The sequence below is a fragment of the Saccopteryx bilineata genome, chromosome 6 (genome assembly GCF_036850765.1).
Source record: "Saccopteryx bilineata isolate mSacBil1 chromosome 6, mSacBil1_pri_phased_curated, whole genome shotgun sequence".
Lineage (NCBI taxonomy): Eukaryota > Metazoa > Chordata > Mammalia > Chiroptera > Emballonuridae > Saccopteryx > Saccopteryx bilineata.
In genome coordinates this window covers 72,288,948-72,295,701 of record NC_089495.1, presented here as the reverse complement: position 1 = coordinate 72,295,701, position 6,754 = coordinate 72,288,948, and the positions used below count along the sequence as shown (strand labels likewise).

General features: G+C 39.7%; 1 non-coding gene across 1 annotated transcript; it reads left to right on the top strand.

Annotated features, from left to right (window-relative positions):
• The first annotated feature begins 2,843 nt into the window (after window positions 1-2,843).
• TRNAS-GGA (transfer RNA serine (anticodon GGA)) lies at window positions 2,844-2,919 on the top strand. Its single transcript has one exon. It is a non-coding gene; the product is annotated as a tRNA-Ser (tRNA).
• Window positions 2,920-6,754: the final 3,835 nt, after the last annotated feature.

Below are 6,754 nucleotides of genomic sequence, written 5' to 3'. Positions count from 1 at the left end.
TAAAATAAATTTAAGCATCAAAACCTTGAAATATTTTATTTATTTATTTATTTATTTATTTATTTATTTATTTATTTTTGTATTTTTCTGAAGTGAGAAGCAGCGAGGCAGAGAGACAGACTCCCGCAAGTGCCCGACTGGGATCTACCCAGGGAACCCGCTAGGGGCGATGCTCTGCCCATCTTGGGCATTGCTTCATTGCAACCAGAGCCAATTTAGCACCTGAGGTGGAGGAACCCTCAGCACCCAGGCCAACTTCACTCTAATGGAGCCTTGGTTGTGGGAGGGAAAGAAAGTGATAGAGAGAAAGGAGAGGGGGAGACGTGGAGAAGCAGATGGGCACTTCTCCTGTGTGCCCTGGCCAGGAATTGAACCCTGGACTTCTACATGCCGGACCGACACTCTACCACTGAGCCAACCGGCCAGGTAAAACATTTTAATTTAAAACAATTTCTCTTAAGGACTTTTGAAACCAGCCATGCATTATAGCTGTTTCTTCTCCCATCTTGTCTAGAGAGGTAAACTGGACTTAATGGAAATTTTACATTTTTTTCTGCAAGCTGTTGGTTTCATCTGGCTCAAATTTGGGTCTCATGATGTTGAAGAATATATGAGCTATTGGAGCTTAGCAGAACCTACTCCTACTCCATTCATCATTATACCTGTGTTACATACCAGTTTATGAGTGTTGCTAATAACCAAACCCCCAATTCCATTCAGATTCTTCCTGTTCTTTAACCATCAGAGAAGTACAGTTAAATTTGGAGATGATTTGAAATTGTCTATTGTGCTGTTCAAAAGAAGAAAAAGCCTATAATAAGAATAGCAAAATGTTCCACTGCATATTTAAAATTTTTCATATGCCCAGGTCTACATTTTATGAAATTTGTTTTTTAGGGTTATGCATATATCTTAGCAATGATCCTATTTAGTGTATGCCAGTTTAACACATTTATTAGCTATACTTATTGCTAGTATTAGTTTCCACCTTCTATTTCAGAAACCCCTCACTAGTCCCTTAACAACATTTGCCTTCCTTAAAACCTACGTGTTTCCCAGTACTTTCTATGCATATTCTGGAGAACACTAGTTCTAGGACATACTCTGCAATAATAGAGGGGATTTCCAGAGTCAGGTAACTTTGAGGAAAACCCTACAAACTATATTCTACCTCTTGAAGATTTGTACTTTAATACAGTAAAAGCTTTTAAGAGACCTACAGTGACAATATCTGTTTATAAATAATTCAATGCTCCCTCTTTTTTATGCAATAACACCTGTTAATTACTGGTCCATGAAGCTTCATGAATCACATTTTGGGAAGACAACATGGTGTTGTGTAGTGCTCGAGTTTTTGGAGTCATACAGACCTTAGTATAATCCAGTAATCCTCAAACTGGGCCCTAGGCCAGTATATCTGGGAACTTATTAGAAATGCAAATATTCAGGCCCCACCCCTCACACTAAACCAGAAACTCTATAGTTAGGATTTTGCAAATATGTTTTTAAATTAATACTCAGATGTTTCTAATACATGAAAATTGGTGCAACTAGTCTAATTAATTCCACTAACTTCACTTTATTCATCTGACTTTTTTTTCTTTTTTGATTTGGGAGAATTAGTAGGAGACACAGAAAAATACATTTTAAAATGTTGGCTGTATTAGTACCTACGAATGCCTTGATTGTTAAGTGTCACAGCTACAAATAAAATTATATTAGACAAAACACGGACTATATTAGCTCTTATAATCAAACTGCCAGAATGGCAAAGGTGAAACGGCAAGCCCAGACTCAGAGACTGGAATGCTGTCAATCCTTCCTCCCTCTCTGTGCTCCTCCATGCTGCAATGCAGCTTCAAGCGCTCCCACCAGCTTTCCTCACGCCAGCGCGGGAAGGAGGTTCTACAACTGATTGAGCAGCTGATCACCCTAAACCAACTACTATGCTGAGGGTTATAGTGGTTTGATTTAAAGAATAAATAGAGGCTACTCTCGAACAGAAAAGAAGGAACACATGCATGACCACTGAGGAAATAATGGTTTGTATTTTCTGAAATTATTTTTTGCTTTAGGACACCAGTCCTTCTCAGAGTGTGCCATGAGACATGGTCAAGTGTGAGTATAAATACATTTAGAAACTATATTATTAACTATATGTATAATATGTACTGTGTTAGAGTGTCATTTTGTGTCATTTTGGTGGGTGGTGTACCCCAGGATTTTGTAAATGTAAAAAATGTGCCGCGGCTCAAAAAAGGTTGAAAATCACTGCTCTAAGGCTGTTAGATATCTAGAATGAGTTCCCACTTACCTTCATCATTAGGTTCCTGGAACTGGGAGGGAACCACGTATGTGAACTAATTTCGTCATAGGCTAATTGATATAAACAGGAGTTACGTTACTAGAGCATCTCATCAACATTGTAACAAAACGGTGTTGATCAAAACTACATTATTCCAGAGCCTGTAGTGTTTGGATACTCATTTTTAATATTTAGTACTAATGCTTATATTATTTATTAGTATGCTAATCACTAATATTCTAATATTTAACACTAATATTTGAACTTAAGTTTTGTTTCATTAATTTTGTCTCTAATCGAAGGAGAAAAAGAATGCCAAAGGAGCAAAATGACAGGATGAGCTTACTACGAGTGGTCCCATCTGAGTCACTGTCTATGTTTTACTCTTAGAGAAAACCTATAGTTAAGAACTCATATTTGCCAGCACAATTTTCTAAGAAATTTTAGTACTTGGTAGAAAGTTTTAATTTCCTTATCAATGAAAAATTTATTAAACACCTACTATGTGCCAATTATTATGCTAAAAAAACCTACAGCGGCCCTGGCCGGTTGGCTCAGTGGTAGAGCGTCGGCCTGGAGTGCAGAGGTCCCGGGTTCGATTCCCGGCCAGGGCACACAGGAGAAGCGCCCATTTGCTTCTCCACCCCTCTCCCTCTCCTTCCTCTCTGTCTCTCTCTTCCCCTCCCGCAGCCAAGGCTACATTGGAGCAAAGATGGCCTGGGCGCTGGGGATGGCTCCTTGGCCTCTGCCCCAGGTGCTAGAATGGCTCTGGTTGCAACAGAGCGACACCCCGGAGGGGCAGAGCATCGCCCCCTGGTGGGCAGAGCGTCACCCCTGGTGGGCGTGCCAGGTGGATCCCAGTCGGGCGCATGCGGGAGTCTGTCTGACTGTCTCTCCTCGTTTCCAGCTTCAGAAAAATACAAAAAAAATAAAATAAATAAAATAAAAAATAAATAAAATAAAAAAACCTACAGCCTGACCAGGCAGTGGTGCAGTGGATAGAGCGTCGGACTGGGATGCGGAAGGACCCAGGTTCAAGACCCCGAGGTTGCCAGCTTGAGCACGGGCTCATCTGGCTTGAGCAAAAAGCTCACCAGCTTGGACCCAAGGTCGCTGGCTCCAGCAAGGAGTTACTTGGTCTGCTGAAGGCCCCCGGTCAAGGCACATATGAGAGAGCAATCAATGAACAAATAAGGTGTTGCAGCAAAAAACTGATGATTGATGCTTCTCATCTCTCTCCATTCCTGTCTGTCTGTCCTTATCTATCCCTCTCTCTGACTCTCTAAAAACAAATAAACAAAAAAAACCCCTACAATCCTTCTCACAATGAATGCGTGTGAGAAGATTGCAAAACCCTCTCAAAGGAATCACTAATATGGTTTTTACAAGAAATCCTGTGATGTCTGACCAGATGGTGGTGCAGTGGATAGAGCATCAACTGTGATGCAGAGGACCCAGGTTTGAAACCCTGAGGTCACCGGCTTGTACGCAAGTTCATCCAGCTGGAGGATGGGTTTACCAGCTTGAGCGAGGAGTCACTGGCTTGAGTGTGGGATCACTCACCCTGCTGTAGGCCTCTGGTCAAGGCACATATGAGAAAGCAATCAATAAACAACTAAGGTGCCACAATGAAGAACTGATACTTCTCATCTCCCTTCCTGTCTGTCTGTCCCTTTCTTTTCCCGTAAATTAGAAGTAACCCCTCATCCCTTCAAGTTTTATCATGAGATTGCAGCAATTCAGTCACATAGTCAGGATCTATTTATAATCTTTTTGAGGTGATACCTCATTCTGTTCATTTTAAATTAAAATTACTGGGGTGACATTGGTTAATAGAGTCATATAGGTTTCAGTTGTACATTTCTAGGATACATGATTTCTTTTTTTTTTTTTTTTTTTTTTGTATTTTTCTGAAACTGGAAACGGGGAGAGACCGTCAGACAGACGCCCGCATGCGCCCGACCCGGATCCACCTGGCACGCCCACCAGGGGCAACGCTCTGCCCACCAGGGGGCGATGCTCTGCCCCTCCGGGGCGTCGCTCTGCTGTGACCAGAGCCACTCTACCACCTGGGGCAGAGGCCAAGGAGCCATCCCCAGCGCCCGGGCCATCTTTGCTCCAATGCAGCCTTGGCTGCGGGAGAGGAAGAGAGAGACAGAGAGGAAGGAGGGGGGGCTGGAGAAGCAAATGGGCGCTTCTCCTATTTGCCCTGGCCGGGAATCGAACCCGAGTTCCCCGCACGCCAGGCCGACGCTCTACCACTGGGCCAACCAGCCAGGGCCGGATACATGATTTCTATATTCCATTTTGTTTCCACTATCCAAAATCAAAATCACCTCCTGTCATGATATATTTGGCCCCCTTTACCCTTTATTACCCCTACCCCCTTTCCTCTGGTAACCACCATACTGTTTTCTGTGTCTATGAGTTTCAGTTTTATATCACCCACATATGTATGAATTCATGTGGTTCTTAGCTTTTTCTGACTGACTTATTTTGCTTAGCGTAATTATATCAAAGTCCATCCCTGTTGTCACAAATGACATTATTTCATCTTTCTTATGATTGAGGAGTAATACATAGTATGTATGTAGCACATCTTCTTTATCCAATCTTCTATTGAAGAATACTTTGATTGTTTCCATGTTTTGTCCACTGTGCTGCAATGAACTTAAGGGTGCACGTAATTTTACAAATAAATGTTTTCAAATTTTCTGATAGATACCTAGAAAAAGTATTGCTGAGTCATATGGTAACTCTATTCTTAATTTTTTGAGGAACCGTAATACTGTTTTCTACAGTGGCTGTACCAGTTTACATTACCACTAGCAGTGAATGAAGGTTCCTTTTTCTCCATAACTTTTCCAACACTTGTAATTAATTACCTGTCTTGTTAATAAGAGCTATCCTAACAGGTGTGAGGTGGTATCTCATTGTAGTTTTGATTTGCATTTCCCTAATAGCAAGTAAAATTAAACATCATTTTATATATTTGTGAGCAGTTTGTATGCCTTATTAAGAGAGGCGTCTATTTGAGTCCTCTGCCCATTTTTTAATTGGATTGTTTGTTTGGTGATGAGTTGTATGAATTCTTTATGTATTTTGGATATTTGTTGGAGTTGTTTGCAAATATCTCTCATTTGGTTGGTTGCCTTTTTGCTTTGTTGGTGGTTTGTTTTGCATAAGCTTTTTGGTTTGGTATAGACCTATTTATTTATTTTTGCCTTTACATTCCTTGCCTTTGAGGACAAACATAAAATATTCTCTAAGACCAAGGTCCATAAGTTCTGTACCTATATTTTCTTCTATGTAATTTATTGTTTCAAATCTTGTAGTTGGATCTTTAATCCATTTTGAATTAATTTTTGTACAAGGGGACAAACAATAATCTAGTTTCATTCTTTTGCATGTGGCTTTTCAATTTTCCCAGCACCGTTTGTTGAAGAGGCTTTCTTTTCTCCATTATCTGTTTTGTGGTTCTTTTGTTAAAAATTGTTTGCACATATACATGTGGTTTTATTTCTGGACTCTGTTCCATTGGGCTATGTGTCTGCTTTTCTGCAATACCATGCTGTTTTGATCATTGTAGCTCTATAGTATAATTTAAAATCAGATAAGTGTAACACCTCCAACTTTTTTTTTTCAGTATGGCTTTGACTATTCTAGGTCTTTCATGGTTCCATAAAAATCTGATAATTTTTGGTTCTATTCATTTAACAAGTGACATTGGAATTTTGATGGGTATTGCATTAACTATGTAAGCTTTGGGTAATATGATCATTTCAATTATGCTATTTTTTCCAATTTAACACAAAATATCTTTCCATTTAATTGTGTATTTTTCAATATCTTTTAATAATGCTTTATAATTTTCAGTATATAAGTTTTCACATCCTTTATTAAGTTTATTCTTAGGTATTTTGTTTATTGGGTTGCAATTGCAAAATTTTATTTCTTTTTTTTTAAACTTTCTTTCTTTCTTTCTTTTATTTATTCATTTTTAGAGAGGAGAGAGAGACAGAGAGGGAGAGAGAGGAAAGAGAGAGAGAGAGAGAGAGAGAGAGAGAAGGGGGAGGAGCTAGAAGCATCAACTCCCATATGTGCCTTGACCAGGCAAGCCCAGGGTTTCGAACCGGCGACCTCAGCATTTCCAGGTCGACGCTTTATCCACTGTGTCACCACAGGTCAGCTATTTCTTTTTATAAAGTTTCATTGCTAGTTTATAGGGAAGCAGTGGATTTTGGTGCATTGATTTTGTATCCTGCAATTTTATAGTTTTTGTTTATTGTTTCTAATAGTTCTTTGGTGGAGTTTTTAGGGCTTTATATGTGCAGAATCATGTCATCTGAAAAAAGTGGCACTTCTGCTTTTTTATTCTCAATTTGGAAGCCTTTTATTTCCTTCTCTTGCCTAATTGCTCTGACTAGGACTTCCAAAACTATGATGATT